General features: G+C 34.2%; 1 pseudogene; it reads left to right on the top strand.

Annotated features, from left to right (window-relative positions):
• Positions 1-669: 669 nt before the first annotated feature.
• LOC149537120 (uncharacterized) lies at positions 670-10472 on the top strand (annotated as a pseudogene).
• The last annotated feature ends 7356 nt before the right edge of the window (positions 10473-17828 follow it).

Genomic DNA, 17828 nt, shown 5'->3' with positions numbered 1-17828 from the left:
TTTGGAAGCTCCTTATTTCTCCAATCCTGTGACGCCACATGGCACAGTCTTACTACCTGTGCAACTTTTAATTAATAAAAATTAATTAATCTTCAATTCACGGAGCAGCGGAGGCATTTGAATTTGTCCTTATGTTCATACGCTTGACCATCCTTTTACATCCTTATGACCTTTAGTGTAGCATCAAAGAGCTTCAAATTTTTCTTCCCGAGCCTACGGGGTCTTTAACCTACGTATTACCGGAGAGCTTGGAAAATTCATTTACGCCCACAGGGGGAGATTCATTCCCGTAGAATCGTGAAGGCTTTATTTTCATTCTCTACTCTTACGTTGAGCGTAATACCGGAGAGGGTTTGAAAATAACTCACGCTCATACACGAGCTTAGTCTCGGTCTAACGTCTTTAGACATGGTCAATCAAAATTCATTGACGTTGACTCACGGGCCCCATTCACAAGCCCGTGGCTCTTCAAAAAGCCGTTTCTTTTAGGACACTTGCATCCTGTGAATTAGCATATTTAAAAATGTGGGAAAGATTTTGCAGGACGAATGTGGGATATGACTGTGTGCAAATGCTCTACAACTGCGGGTTTCTTCCTTGCAAATACTGGTCGATTCCCTCTTTTCTTGGAAGCGTAGGTTCTCCTTTTGGATTGGGTCCTTTGCGTTGATGCAGCGGGTTTCTACTCTTAAAATTCGTGGCCCTTCTCCCGGGCAGATTTCTCTTTTTCTTTCAGCTGCCTATTGGGCTGCTTCACACTTTGAAATCGACTCCTCTTTGGCATGGTCTTCCCCTGCAATCATTGGTGTCTGCTCTGACGTGGGACATGGATGGTCTTTCCTCCTTCTTAAAGATCACCATAACAGTTCAGCTCTGCACGTATTCTATAGCCAACCTGCTTTGTGTGCAAGCCAATATCAACTATAATTTCTCCTTGAGAAGGATGGGACACATTCATTGCAGATGTCTGTATTGTCACCTATCTTTGTATTTTTTTATTTCTTCTTCAGTACTAAGAATATGCTTGAGCATCTGAACAAGATGATGTTTCTCTTCTATCAAATCCTTCAACTTTGACTCCAACTCAAGTTTCTTTTTTAAACATGCAATGGACGTTAAATGGGGAGGTTGCCTCCTTTCATTAAAACTGTGGGGTACTTTAAATTTATGCATGAACTACTCTTTTTCCAAGTAGGGCGTGGGTTGCAAAAGAAGTCAAAACAATTGCAATGTTTTCTTTAAACCTTTGCCAGGGCAATTCAAACTTTATTCTGGAATTAATTTCGAGCACTAACTGATCATTAAAAACTCATTTCACTTCTTGCATGCAAAGTGTGAATTTGTGTCTGGAGGCCTGCCAAGTGGCCGTAAAAACTAACTCAATCTAGTAACCGGTCCACGAGAATTGACATGAGTGTTCAATCCTACACGCTCTACCATACTGCAAATTTTCAGCCCATGACGAATTCCCAATCAAGAGATTTTAATTGCCGAACATCCATACTTCAATTAACCTGCAGGAAAACAATGTCAAAAAACATAAACTGGGCTCGGGTTCGGCATTATAAAATTGGGTTATTGATCACTTGGGATTTTGAAAACTAGGATATAAGTTCTTTTCCATGAAGAGAATATAATTCCATGTTTTGGGCTCATGACGAATCACGGAGCACATTTGGCAAATTTTCGAAAACAGGCACTTGAAAATTTTAACTGGCAAATGTGTCAAAAAGTGATTTTTGGCAAATGTACGAACATAAGAAAGTATGCAAATGGATTCATCATGATTTAAGAACTAGCATACTTCAAGGATATCTAGGACACAACACAATGGTACAATCCATTTAGGCTAGCCAATCATAGGATCAACATTATAACATGCTGAACAGGGGTACGGATCAATCTGGATATCTTAGCCATAACAAAACAATGCAAACTGGGTTTTTGATCATGTTAGAAAACTGATCAAATGGATTCGACATGATCTCAAAATTGGAACATATGAAGTTTCTTACCCCTAGAACACAATGCAAAAAGAATTTTTTCATTTGGGTCAACTAGGTCAAAGATATGATTGGTCGAACAGGGCTTCCCAGAATTGTGAACTAGTTAAATGCACAAAACAGTAAATGACCAAATTTGTGGGGTGCAAAACCTAGTCAAATGGATTCAAAATGACTTGAAAATTGAAAAATAGGTTCTCTGTTATGGAAACAAAACATCCCCAAAGTGACTAGTCATGACACAGTCCTGGGTAAAAGATATTCAGATGCAAACTGGGCCTTTGATCGCTATTTGACACTTGGTAGAATTGCAAATTTTGACACTAGCTCAAAATGGGACTTCACAGAATGATTCGGGATGGCAAAATAACATTGTGGATCATATGCATATGTCAAATGAAAGGTGTTAAGCCACTCAAACACCATCTAGGCCTCAAGCTACCAACTAACCACATGCATAAAAGGCACTTTAGGACATGATTTTCCAAAATTTTCAAAATGTGACTAAAAATGAAGCATGCAATTTTTAGTCCCAACACATACCATGCTCTTGGGGCTTGTTTTAATCCATAGAGAGCTTTTTTCAGTTTACATACCATGTTCTTATTGTCTAGATCCATAAATCCTTCAGGTTGATCAATCTATACTTCTTCCTCTAGTATACCATTTAAAAATCTAGATTTGACATCCATCTAATCTACCATGAAATTATTGTAGGCTAAATATGCAAGCAAAGTTTTGACTACTTCAAGTCTTGCCACAAGAGAAAAAGTTTCTCCATAATCAACTCCTTCTTCTTGAGCATAACCCTTGCATACCAATCTTTCCTTATTTCCTATTACTTCACCATTCTTATTGAGTTTGTTTTTGAAAACCTAGTTTGTCCCAATGAAATTTTTGTCTCTAGGTCTTAGCACCAAAGTCCAAGTATTTTTATTCTCAATCTATTCAATTTCCTCATTCATTTCTTGAATCCAATCTTCATTCTCCAAAGCATCTTTCATTGTTTTGGGCTCAAATTTACAGAGTAAACATGTGTCATATTTGAGTGTGTTTCTTATAATAACACTTGATTTAACATCACCAATGATTTGATCAAATTTTTTATATCTTCTCACATAGTTTGCTAAAAAAGGTAGTTTCCTTCTTTTTCCTTCTATAGGTTCTGATGGGACTTAAAATTGCATTCCCGTTTTGAGTACCATTCTAAAATTTGAGCCCCTATAAGCACTTTTCTTGGTGTGTACCCAACTATCACTTTGAGGCCTATAAGGTTTTTTAGGTTTCTAACACCTTGAATTCAGTATATCCATGCATCCCATGATGATAAATTGTTATTCCAAATCATTTTGTGAAGCATCATTTTGAGCATTGTTTAGATCTATATTTTTTGCTCAAGTGTCAAACAATGACAGGAGACTTAGTTTGCATTTGAATATATTGCACCTGGTTATGTTTTATGACTCGCTAATTTGGGAGTGTTTACTATGCATATAATTGAACCTATCTTTCATATTTCAAGTTATTTTGATATTTTTCAACTAGATTTTGAATCCCTCAAAGTTGGTTTTTATTGTTGTCATGCTAATGCATATTTCTCAGAATTCCAAGAAGCCCTGTTTTACTAGTTATAACTTTGACCTAGTTGATCAAAATGAAGAATTTCATTTGAAATTATATTTTTTGAGTTAGAGACTTACTATTTTCCATATTTAAGCCTATGACAAATCCATTTGGCTAGTTTTCAAATGCGATTCCAAATGCAACTTGTGAAATTTTAATAGTGTCTTAAAGTGTAGATTGATCGGTAGCCTTTATCAAGATGTAATAACTCTAAATCCATGGTAGATGATACCAAATGGATTGTACCACTATTTTCTACTCTAAAAATTCTTCAATTTTGCCAATTTTCAAGTCTTGACCAATCTATTTGCACACTTTTCTAGGTCCATTTTGTTTGTAAAAATTATTGTTCTACCAATGTTCGTAGTTCCCAAGAGCCAACATTGAACACTTGCCAAATGTGCCCAATTATTTTTCATGATAAAAAATAATATATTTATAATCTAATTTTGATAGTGAACTAATACCCCAATTTTTGTGCCCCCAAGTGTCAGTTTGACGAAGTCAAAACCGATTGCACTTTGTTGTTTTCCGAGATGTTTGTTTGTAGGTAGTTTCAAATGAGCAACTTTGACAGTCAATATCTTTTGACCTAGATGTCACCATGAGATAAAATTTAATAGGATGCAAGAATTTGGAACAAAGAATCAACATGTTAGTTTTTGCATTCATATAGTTTTTAAAGCTAGCTCATAGGTCTTCTAGGCAGAAAATTGTAGTTTGCAAAAAGGGTGAAGATGTGTTATGAATGACAAGTTAATTATTAATATTGTTTCCAACTAGTATAATACACTTAGTGGACTATTTTAAAAGATTAGGTGTTTCAATTTGAAATTTTTTTTAGCCAAACTAGCTTTAGGACCCAACTAAATGCTATCAGATTGATAAGCGACGGTGTTTATTGAAGAGGTTCTTGATGAAGAGTTGCTACAAAATGAAAATCCATTTGTGAGTGATAATGTTGAGCTAAAAGGGATAGGAGATACTCTTGGTAATAATTGTTCACAAGATACAATAAAACATGAGATGTCTATCCCACAACCTTAATCCAAGGGATCAATAAATACTTCAGTTTTTCCCTCATCTAAAAAGCCTTCAAAATTTGCACACTTGCTACTTGATAGATGACAAAATGTAATAATATCATTGAATGCATTGGTTAAAATTGAGGTTAGACATAAACATAAAGAGATCCAAGTAGTAGAGATGATGAATGATGATGACAAAGGCTTTCTCAATAAGAGGATTGTCAATGAATTGCTTCATGATACAACAGGGACACTTCTTGAGACTCTTGTGTCTAGGAACACAACTTATAGAAAATTAATTGAATTTTAGGCTTAAATCAAATCTACAACAGAGAAAGAATTTTGGGATGGAATTGTTGAAAGAATTGAATGGAATCCACTGTATTATACTTGGGTAATAAGACCTGGTAAAAGAATTTAGGGATGAATTGGATGCTTTGGTTCCTCAAAGTTGGAAGCAAGAGCTCTCATAAAGTATTAATGTGGAACTCTTTCTTAGGATATGGAGTCTAGAGTCCAAGATGTTGAATATCTTGCAAAGATATTGGATTATGCATTGTCTCTTGTACTAATTCTTGGAACACTAGCACATGATAGTGAAACAAAAGAAGGTAATTTAGAAACTACTTGAAGAATTGTCTAGAATAGTGGCCGGAATGAACCAAAGGTCAAACCTCTCCTTCACATCTTCATTAGTTAAGTGAATTCACTTTAGTTTAGAATAAATACAAGTCCTAAAGTAGGATATAAGAATTTCTAAAATTCAAATATTAGCCCCACTGATTTAGGGGCCTATAGGTGTGGAGTACATGCAAAAACTATTCACTCATCACTATGGTCCATCCTCCACAACTAAAAACATGCTTCCCTAAACTATTGAATGAATTTTTGAAGTACAAGAATGTATCAAGAAGGAAAGGAATGATTTTAATGAATTAGTTGAGGTCTTCAAGTGTAGCCAGTCAAATGTACAAAGTTCTCAAATGACAACTGAGTTTCAGAGAAGGTTTATGATACACCTAGGTTTGTTGCAAATGACAAGTAGGTATGTTGTAGAAAATGAAGACAGAACACCAAAGACTTTAAAATTTTATGTAGGAAGGTGAGGCTCATGTCCAGAAATGATCCCTAATACTTGTCAAGCCTAGTGGGATTAATTTTGAAAAAGGGGGAAGGCAAGTTGCACTATCCAACATTTCTTATGGGATGCAATTATCTGGTATTTAAATACACAAATACACAATGCATAAATATCTTAAGTAGTCCACACTTGAAGACAAGACATAGACCTCACATGTGTGAGACTCGTGGCTACGACAGTTGGTGACCATGGAAAAGGTATTTTGGGAAAATAAACATGCATAAAAGAAGATGACACATGGTGCAATTTAAGGCTAGTCATAAGATTGAAAATTCTATAAATTAAAACTAAGATGAAACAAGATGGTTTATTGTCAGGAAGGCAGAGTTTGAAGGTAAAAAAGTTATGAAAAATCATATATTCAAGAGATAGAAAATGTGGAGTTATGATATTGTGGTAGGTGTATGGTTAGAGGAAGAAAATTGGAGACTTACAAAGCTATGCTAGTGTATGGTTGGAGGAAGAAAATTGGGGAGTTAAGAAGTCATGTGAGTCATATGTTCAGGATTTGTAAGCCTCAAGATAATAAAGATGTGAGGATACAAGCAGTTTCTAAGACTAGGAAAGTGTGAGTTTGGGAGGTAAGAAATTCAAATGTTGCATAAAGGCTTGTGGGGCCCACTTTAATGAAGATGGCAAATGAGAATGAGCCACATGGTGCCCAAGTGGAATTTGGGGGATAAGGTTAAGAAAAATAAAAATAAAATAAAATACTAAGTGCACATTCTCAGAAGTTGAAAAGTGGAAAATTTGAAGTAAAATTGATATATTGTATGACTATATAAATTTTAAAATTTTCAATTTTAAGTAGTATTTATATGGCCTAGGGCCTAATTTTTAAAATCAACACCAAAGGGACCATTTTTATCCAAAATATAAACTATAATATATCGATGAAAAGGGTAGAAGATGAACTTTCCAAATATGTAGTCAAAATATGTGCAAGTATCCAATGATAGAAATTATAGGTTATTTTGTAAATTTTTGGGGCATTCTAAGTAGAATGAGTGTTTTTCATGATGAAACATCAGAATTAGTTAGAGAGTAGACATAGGATTTTGTTGGCTCCAAATTCGGGGGAAATATTCTCAAAAATGTTATTTTGCCACTAAAGTCATTTAGCAAGTGTTTTGGCATATGTTTTAGTAGTAGATCTAGTATCTTTTTCAATTAGTTGTGTTCTCTATCATTTTGAAAATATTTCAATTATTCTTCAATAGAATGATGAAGATGTGATTTTTAGTTATAAGAAGATAGTAGAGAGAAGTTTTACATCAGCAGATGGAGGTTTTTTAGGGGGACAAATGGAATCAGCATAGTAGATCCAAGATTTCTTCCATTCTATATCATCTCTTATCTCCTCTTTCTTTAAGTTTGGTTCTAGTTTATTGAAAGTTTTCCAAAGCTATTATTCCACCATTCTTCAACTTCTCTATTTTTTAATGAACTGCAGTTAATGAAAATAAAGAGATATTCCTCCTATATTCATCTATTTTATGAGTTATTTTCATGCATCCTATTATAGTTTTTTCAAGGAAATGAATGAAAAAGAAGCATCAAGTTTATCTTTGTTTTAATTTCTTATCTCATGTTTATGTTGTTTGTAATCTTATATGGTTTGTGAACAAAGAGCACAAGTCCAGTTATAATTTGTTTTAGGTTGTATGATTTGGTATGTTTTGCTTATGATTCAAGGAGTCATGTAAATTCTTAATTTACCATAATAGGGTTGTAGATTTCATAAAGGAATAGGTTGAGTATGAGATTTAGTCTTGATGTAGATGTCTAATTCACAAAGTGATAAGATAGATCATAGGTCTTGATATATGAGATGTATTAATAATTTCCAAGGATGTGTGTTAGTGATTTGTGGAATTTCCCAATAGATAAGGCACTGATTAGCTGCAAGATCTATATTTATTTTTTCATACCTTGGTTTTGCTAATAATCAACACATTAATGAAAGTCTTTTCCATTTTATGTTGAAGAGATGAAAGGATTTATCCTCACTTAGTTTATCAAGTTCATGAGTCATGCTCTTAGGTATTTTGTGTCCATGATTGTTTGCATAAGCAATAGAAGATTCAAGGTTTTATCTAGTTTGTATAGATTTAGATTGTATGCTTTTGGAACTAGTACCATATGAAAGAATCTACAAGATCACCCATCTAGGTTTTGTAGAGCATGAAGAAGAAGGAGTATATCCTTATAGTTGGCCTCAATGTCTAAATGGGTATCTTGAACATGGGAATTAGCTATCCCCTAGATGTATTTCATTTGAATCATTGGGTTTTTTAAACCTATAGTTTTAAAACACCAACAAAATGGTGACTTTGCTGGGGGATTCTATGAAGAAATTCATTGTTAAAAGTACTGAAATCTCTAGTATAATCTATAAATTTTTAGAATCTATATGATAGACAAACCTTGAGAATTTTAAAGAGATTCAATATAGTAGGAAGAATTTGCTAAAGCAGAAAAGTGTAATTTGATTTCCACTTCTTTACTAAAGATTCATGTCTCCCAATTACCTTATTCATTTATAGAAGTAGATTCAAAACATTGCAATTATTGTTACATTGAGATTATTTGAAAGTTTTACAAAGTTATTAGAATTTAGAGTTGAAGTTAAGTTTCTTTCACTTTTTCAAGAGTATGAAATTCCAAAGTTGTTGTGTAAATCTTTTTGAATACCTACCATGAATTTTAGATCAGCTTGTTGTTTTGTGCAAGTTGAGTAAATCTTTTCTCACTAAGTGAATGGTGACTCAAAGTTATATCTCTATACTAGTGCATTATGAAGTTTAAGTTATTGTGAAGGATACGATAATTGGTAGGTAGATCTAAAGTTTTTGGAAATGTTTGGAAAGATTATGTGAGATACTATGCAAGAGTTAATAACTTAGGATAAGACTTGAATTTGTTGTTATATGCAACATTGAAATGGTTTGCAAGCATCACATATTAAGATATTTTTCACTTTCATGAGATTTATTTTCCATGAAAGTAAGTTCTATAAAAGTTTCTCCATCAAATGATGTTTTTAGCACTAAGTAGGAGAGTTGCTTGATGCATCTCAACATATTTTATGAAGGACAGATTCAACAAGCATGTTTGCATGTTGGAGTATGTAAGAGATTGAATTGCTAGAAAGAGTTTTCAAATTTTCTACAAATTATAAATTCTAAACATTATTTTGGTGAGTGAGTTGTAAGCTTGCAAAGAAATGTCAAATTTATTTTCACCTAGTATACAGTCCATTGATAAAAAATGTAGATCTATTTCTGCCAAGAGATATTTGCCATTACAGTTTGATGGCATTCATGGTTTCCCAAATATAGTGTCATATGATCTTAGAAAGTATTTGCCTAAGTTTAATGGGAGCTATTTGAATTCAACTAGTTATCATATTCAAATGTTTGGTGATTTGATTAGTGACTTTGAGATTACTCATGACAACATGCATATGAAGTTGTTTGTTCAAACCTTAGAAGGTGATTCTAGAGATTAGTTTTCCTTTCTACTAGCATGTTTTATTTCATCTTTGATTGAGCTACATTCATCCTTCATGGAGAAATTTGGGGAAAGAATAAGAATATTTGATTCTTTTGATAAGTTTTTGAAGATTCAAATCAGGAATGGAAAACTTATTCCTCAATTTACTATCAAATTTGCAAGAACCTTGAATGGGATTCATGAGAATTGTAGACTGGATGATCAAGTGTGTTTAGTAGTTATTTTTGATGTATTTGATGAAAAAATGAGCTATGTATTGAGGGATAAAGAACACAAGACAATGCATCAGACATTCATGACATCAATAGAGATTGACAACAAATAAAGGATGGACTAACTAAGAGTCATTTCTCTAGAAGTGTTTGCTAGAAAAATGAAGTCAAGAAAAGCAACCAATGTCATGTAAAATATTCAAATTCAAGTAAGCATGTAGGCATCTATGTTGTTGTAACAAACCATGTTCAAAATTTAGATTTCAAAGCACATATTGATGAGGTTTCCTTATTACAACATAGAAATATTCTTAATAGTTTTGAGGGGAATACATTTGTTGATAGTGCTATAGAAGTAGATGATGAAGTTGATTCACCTAATAAGTTACATATGAAAGAAGTAATTTCAATCTCTTGTTTCCCTATTGATGATTTTCCTTATGTTGAGAATGGCATTAATCATGAAATTAAAAGACACTCATCTCAATTTTATAAGGATGAAGAGGCTGAAAGTTATGTTTCAAGTGATGAGAACAAGGTTGTGGATCTAGTATGCCATCAAACAACATCATATGAAGAAGATGATGAGAGTGGTTACTCAAACCAAAGTAAGGACAATGATAATACACATTCATCTTCATATGAGTATGATGCAAATTGGGAAGAAGAGAGCAATGATGGAAGTCAATACGCTTGTGCAAGTAAAGTTATGAGTTCTCTTTCTAAAACTAAAAATGAGATTTCATCTCTATATGATATGAATAAGTATGCAGTTGAAAATTTTGAAGAGGAATTGTCTACACAATATGAGGATAAGGAGATCATTTCTAAGGACAAATTAACTAGTTATGTAGAACACCATAAGACTACATATAGTTGTAATCAACAGTGTATAAGTGATTCTAAGATTGATATATCAGCACCTATTGATAAGTTAAGAGATGATTAGTGGTCCAGCCATATGAATCATTTTAAAGAAGACAATGCAAGTAACATTAATTTATATTCCACATGCTTAATTGATGAAGTGGATGGTGTGGCTTCATGTAATGATGATTTTGATTTTTTCTTCACATGCTGAAAGTGTTTTTGGTCTTAGATTGGTTTTCACAAATAAGTGTCAACACACTTAACCAATTTTCATGTAGAAGTCGAGTACACTATATGTGCTGAGCCAAATAGAACTACAACAAGTGTTGAGTGATCTTCAGGTGCCGAGTAAAGATTAAGTGTCAAGCATGATACAGTTGCCAAGTGACTTTAGATGTCGAGTGAACTATATGAGTTGAGTGATATGTAGGTACCAAGTCACAGTTGATGTCAAGAAAGTGAGAATGCAATAGATGCTGAGCAAACTAGAATCATATATGTGTCGAGCACTAGTAGTCCAATATGTGTCAAGTAACATAGAATCAACATATGAGTTTGTGCCTTCACAAACTCAAATATAAACCATTTTTTGAGCTGACATGGAAGAATCTCAAAGGGATTAAAGGATAAGAATGAATCTTTTCATTTTCCTATGCAATTAGCATGAATCTTTTCATTTTCCTATGCAATTAGCATGCAGCCAATGAGCAAAATGGAGAAGGCATGCAACCGATAAGAAAAGTGCATGGAATAAGCAGGAATAAAAGATTCAATATGGATTGTAGACCCATACCTAACCCTAAGTCTTTGAAAACTTTAAAAGGTGGATGAAAACCCATAGTATGCATGGATAAGAGCAATTTATGGGTAAACTATAGTGAAATTCAAAGAGAAGAGTGAAGAGACTTAGAGGAATAGAGTAGCATTATAGTATCTAGTTGGTCAAAATAGAATAAGACATCGAATAGATATCAAATCACAGAGGATCAAGACCAAAACGAGTAGATCGAGTGCCTAAATTTAACAATCAAGGATTGTAAGCTATTAGGTTTATTAATTCTAATACTCTCTAGCAATTGTATTAGAAGGAAATCCTATGTTGATAGGTTAGCTTAATAGCTAGGTTGAAGATCCTTTGAAGAGGTGATAAAATCCTTTAATAGGGTGACACTTCATGTAAAGTGTTTGTAAATCCTTTAAATAGGTCACCATTGATATGGTGTAAAGCCATTAACAGGGCAGGTCTTTCATAGGGTAGACCATCAAAAGTGGTCAAACATTATTGCTGCAGTGATTTTGTGGGCATCATCCCCACCCCAATTTTACCTTCTCATTTTGGAGGGTTTCTGGGTTACCAAATTTTGTGTTACATGTTATGATGCATTTGTTTACTTTATTATTGTGTGATATGTTTGCATGCATGCAATTTATTTTCAGTTAAAAGTTTTGAAGGTAATAGTGTGATACTTCTGATTCACCCCCCCCCCCCCCCCCCCCCGCCCCCCCCCCCCACCCCCCGCCAACCTCTCAAAAGTATACTTCCCATTTGATTATTCCAAAAATTGGTATCAGAGCTAAGTTCTCACAAGGGAAGCCTTATAGCTTAGAGAAAAAGATCTGAAAATGGAAGTCTTCAAACTTGGGAAGATCATAGAGAATTAGGTGATTGATGTGCACCTCACCCTACACAACTTGGAGGAAGCCAGAGGAGAGTTGAGAAAATCCTTGAAAAGAAGAAAGGACATAGTCATAGCTAAAAATGATACACACTAAAAGGAGATTGATACCACAAAAGTGTTTTCCAATGAAGATTCCAAGGAGTTTGATTTAGCAATAGTAGAATTGTGGAGAAGAACAAAGCTCAAGCAAAAGAAATCAAAATACTCAAGCTTGAACAAGAATCACTAGCCATAATGCTTTGTGAGGTGATTGGACAGAAGAAAAGAGCCATTGAAGACAAGGCTATGATAGAACATGACAAGAGAAATCTTACCAATAGAATAGAAGAGAAGACAATTGAGTTTGAAAGAATCTCAAACATGCAGCTAGATACCTTAAGCCAAATGATGAATGCACATCATAAGCTGAATATGAAGGACATTGAGTTCTCTACACTGAAAATGCCAAATGAACAACTACAAAATGACCTAAAAAGAGAGAAGAAAGTTGCAAAAAGTTTCAACAAACCTAATGAGGCTATCAAGTACTTTGAGTAGCTATTGAAATCATCAAGGGCTAGTAATGATACTTCAAGACTTGGTTACACCAGCACTGAAGAAGGAGAATCATCCAAGACCGTAGAAGAAAGAAGCAAAAAAAGTAAGAACACTAAATCCACTTGTCATTTCTATTGTAAAAAGGGATACACTGCCAATGTATGTAGGAGTAAGAAGACCAATCAACATAATAGGCCTAATAATGCAAGCTACTATCACAAGTGCAAAAAGAAAGGGCATCAAGCACATGAATGCAGGACCAAGACTATCAATACACCAAAATTTGAAGGTCACTGCTACAATTGCAAAAAGTATGGACATAGAACTTTTGAGTGCAAGTCAAAGCCTAAGTGGACACCTAATAAACCTATAAAGGGAAATAACCATGGTCATCATTGCAATTGGGACTATAACACTAGGTACAACTATCATTACTATCAAGAATATGGACATATTCCTAAAAACTACATAAGAACACATTTTAGAGGGAGCTACAATAGATAGTTAAGTCAAACCACATGTTTCAGTTGCTTGAAGGCTAGTCATATCAGCAAGAATTTTCCAACAAAGTCAAAGGCACTCAAGTCAGATGTCAATAAAGGAAAAGAGAAGGTAGATGTTGAACACATTAGAGAACAAATGAACAAGACTTGGAAGAAGAAAGTTGAGTGTAGCTCATCAAATGAAGGGATCACTTCACCTAATAGGTCAAGTGGTCACACTTCATCAAATTAAAGTAAAAGAAGGTGTATGAGACTAATATACAAAGCCATATTAAACATAATTCTCAAGATAAACAAGCATTGCAAAGATGAAAACAACATGAATCAAGATGCAAAGTTAAAACTAAAATTTTCATCAGTGTTGTTGAGCTATCCTTAGATGCCAAGTAAAGCTCCAGTGGATGCCGAGTAGTCAGTTGCAACTAAGTTGATAGTTAGTGTTGAGTTGGGAAATTTAAATGGAGGCCAAGTTATGTTAAAATCTTCAAGATTCGAGTGTACAGTTGTATGCTCTAAGCATTTAATGCTAGGTTATGAAAGTTATAAGGTCAACTTTCAATCATTTCATGCTATTCAAATGAAGAGCAAAGATGAGAAGAGTGCAGAAGAGATCAAAGAGCAGCATTGAAGCCTTTTGCATAGATTTCAACATTAATCAAGCCCAATTTTCATCGATCTAAGGTATTTCTCAAGTGCCAAGTTGCACAGTGTTAAAGTTTAAATCTTTTAAAACCCTAGATCAGCAAAATGGCTTCCAGCTCTAAGAACCCAAAGGATAAGGAAGGTCATGAGGTCCAATTGGTTAGTAATAAGGTCAAACAACCCGAGTTTAGGCCAATCCCAGAAGTCACCTAGAAAAATGACCTTACCGGTGTACTCTCCATTATTCCACCTAAAGTTGTAATGGTGCAGGATGTAAGGAAGTGCTACAATTCTAAGATAGGTGCAATCGGATACCTTGAGATATTTCAAGCATATGATAAATTGTGTGATAACAAGATATTGAAGGATGAACTTCAAATTATGGAGAAAAAGGGTTTAACCCATGCCCTAGTTTATCCCATAGGTTTCAAAATAGAATGGATAAGAATTGTTCTCACTAGAATACACAATGATTGTTTGTGGTTGTAAGGAGGACAAGTGAAAATAATGAAGATGATAGTGCATAGAGTTACAGGCTTTCCAACCCTAGATCGACATAAGACCCTAAGAAGTGACTCAAAAGAGGCCATTGAAAAGAACACCAAGGCTAAATGGAATAAAAGGGGCATGACCATCAACACAATTACAAACCCCCTTCTGGATTTTGTAGTGAGAATCATTTCTCACAAGTTTTATCAATCTAGTAGATTAAATAGCATACCATGTATTGCTATGGATCATATAAAATTTTTAAGAAAGATCATGCATATGATCTATCAAAATTGATGTTGCAGCAAATCATGGAGAACCTAGGAGCAATTAGAAGATCCAAAGGTGCTCAATGTAAGTTTGGTTCAGTCCTTGTCTACATATTTTTCTATTTTTTGGAAGAATTTCCTTCTTTTCATAAAATCAATTAGAGATCAGACAAGAAATCCATTACTCAAATCAATGAGTATATTGAACAAATGGGAGACAACTTTGACTCTCTCATGACAAGTTATTTTGAGGATTTTAAGAAATCCATGAAACAAAGATTTAGAATACTAGTTTCTTTAGTGGAAAAACACAACAATGATACCTACTTCTTAGCTGATATTGATTACACTTATATCCAAGCTACAGTTCCAAGGGTGAGATGGCTAAGGCCATTGGGTTATAAAATAAACATTGATGAAGCCTCAACAATAATCATAGCATTGCTTGCAAAAGAGATTGATAAGGAGGCACCTCACTTTGGAACATATGAAGTTGTGCATTCCAAGGTAGATATGGAACTAAAAACAACCAACACCTTAAAGAAGAAGGATAAACTAGTAAAGAAGATAAAGAAGTGATGGAGACACGAAGAAATTTGGTGCATAAATTGAAGAAGTAGTAGGTGCAAAGGATGTAGACAATGAAGAAGATGATGATGATGACAAAGAAAAAGGGCAAGGCCAAATGGAATCAACTCAAGGCTTAGGTGAAAAAGAGGAAGAAGGTGTCAAGGAAGAAGAAGTCAAGGAAGTACTAGCCCAAGAACCCAAGAAGAGAAAGGCAAAAAATTAGCCTATAGCTTAGCCCAAAGCCAAGAAGGTTACATAAACAACTCAAGCCAAGCCAACACCTGCAAAAAGAGCTATGACAAGGGCCACTACTCAAAAGCCCAAGGAGAAAGTAAAATAAAAGAAGAAGGCCACTGGGCAGACTAGTGAAGTGCAAAAGAAAAGGAGGAAATATGTAGCACAACCAGAGTCTGATGAAGAAGAAAAAACACAATCAAAGGACATCAGCCAGTTTAGAGGGGTAAGTCATCCTCTTAAGTCACATATAGATAAAATATGTGATAATGTTAAGAATGCAAATTTTATTGATTTGAAAAGTATTAATTTCAAAGAATTAAGTAGAGAAGATCAGGATAAGATAGAAGAATCAGTCTATGCCATGATGGTAGAATTTAAGAATACATCTCTTGAGTTAGAAAATACTATGCCTAGGGAGTTATATGAGATTATTGAAAATAAATGGCATTATTATTTAAAAATGGAGAAGGAAATAAGAGAATCAACACTAGCACAAGTGACTAATTTGACAAGAGGTCAAATAACTAAGGCTAACAAGAAACATGGTAGCAAAGTTGCACCAAAGTATAGAGCCTTTAGCATCCTACAAAACAAAATTGAAGAATTTGTCCAGAAATCAATAAGATTATGGAAATCAATATATAACATAACAGATGAAAAGGATGGACAAGAAGAGAAGGATGTAGAAACAAATAATGGTAAGGCTAGTGAGAAGGAGAAAGAAGACAAAATAGAAGTAGTGGAAACAAGAAAATGAGTAGAAGAGAAGAGAGAAGAAGAGAAAAAAGACGAAGAGGAGAAAGAAAAAGGTAAGGAGGAGGTGACACAAAAAGGAGATGAAATGACAACAACTAAGTAGGAGTAGCATCAAGACTAGAGTGTGCAAGACACACAATTGCCACCTCCTAGCCCTCCTGATGTAACCATTACACCTGTAGACACTATAACTATGAAGGATGTTACTAACAAATCATGTCAGAACATCAATCCACTAATTGTAGAGGATCTCAAGAAGATCCTTCACCAATCAACTCTATAAGCACAATTATGCACTGTGTGCTAGAAGAAGTGACTTGTTGGGAGCATGAATAAAAAAAAAAACATTAGTTCAAATCAAAACATGCAAAAAGTACTCATGAAAATGAAAGAAATATTAACTAATGCTTGTTTGAGTTTTGCAACTCAAAGTAGCCAACAAATCAATCCCTCAAGCCACATCTACAGCTCAACAAAGGCACCCATGATAGGCCTTGTTAGTGTGTTAGGATGTGAGGTATGTTTGGTGTGCTCTCTCAAACACAACAATGCAATGAATCTCTTGAATGTGGATGTGAAAATGTGAGTGATGATGAAATATAAACCTAAGCTACATGAGATGAAGAACACCTCAAGAAATGGCTATGGTGAAAGCTATACTTGAAGGCATTCAAGGATGAAAATGAAATGCAACCAAGAAAGCTAACTAAGTATATGAGCTACACTGACATGTAAATGCAAAGGAAATATAAATGTACAAGTGAACTAGACTAATAATGCAAATGAAAACCTAAACCAACTACCAATTGGTTAGTATGCATCTAGAAATAACCATGAAAATTACCATGAAAGCTACTATAAAAACTCAAACTAGCGTGCAAGCTCAACTACAATGAAAGCCCAAATCTCAAACCAACATGATAACAATGCAATAATGAGAGATGCAAATGCTTGAGATAAGGCCTCTATTTATAGGCTTGAGGGAGGGCTTGGTGAGGTGGCATCCATGTAGGTGCCACATAAGGTGACATGCAAGCCATGCAAATAGTGAAAAATTCAAAGTTTGCTCACACATGTGTGAGCACACAGTTAGGCTAATGAGGTGGATTAGGAAAGATATTAAGATGATTAAGTGGGATTAGAGAAGAAGTAGGCTTAAGAGGATGAAAATGATGGGTGTAGGCTAGGCTTAAGATTAAATTAAACAATATTTAATTTAATCATGGGTTTAGAGGAATTAATAAGATGTGAGGATTTAAATAAATAAAATTTATTTAAAAAAGGGGATGATGGAGGATCATGTGTTAAATTAATTTAACACATTAAGGCTAGAAGTATTTAAATTAAATTTAAATACTTAGATGAATGAACTTATTTAATTAATTAATTTAATTAAATAAGTAGAAAAATGTGACCAAGATAATTAATTAATAATTAATTACAATGTCATGGGAAATATTAAATAAATTAATATAGTCTTTAGAGATGATTTTAAGCTTCTACATTTTGCCCCTCTTTGATGTAATATCAGGATGACATCATATCAAAGAAAAGCAAATATAGGTTGCCCTAGAGAAAGTAGGAGTCCTACATATGATGATAGAGGAGGAGGGTGCCCCCTCACGAAAATTGTGCAAAAAATAAATTTTGGGCAATTTTCATGAAAAGGTCTTAGGAAAAGAAGGAAAAGGAGAAGAAAAAGGGAATAAATGACAACATTTGCATAACTTACAAGTCAATAGGGGACTGACAT

Source organism: Cupressus sempervirens, chromosome 10, assembly GCF_028749045.1.
Source record: "Cupressus sempervirens isolate cs-2001-9-10 chromosome 10, ASM2874904v1, whole genome shotgun sequence".
Lineage (NCBI taxonomy): Eukaryota > Viridiplantae > Streptophyta > Pinopsida > Cupressales > Cupressaceae > Cupressus > Cupressus sempervirens.
The sequence above is the reverse complement of the archived record's forward strand: the minus strand, read 5'-3'. Positions and strand labels throughout refer to the sequence as shown.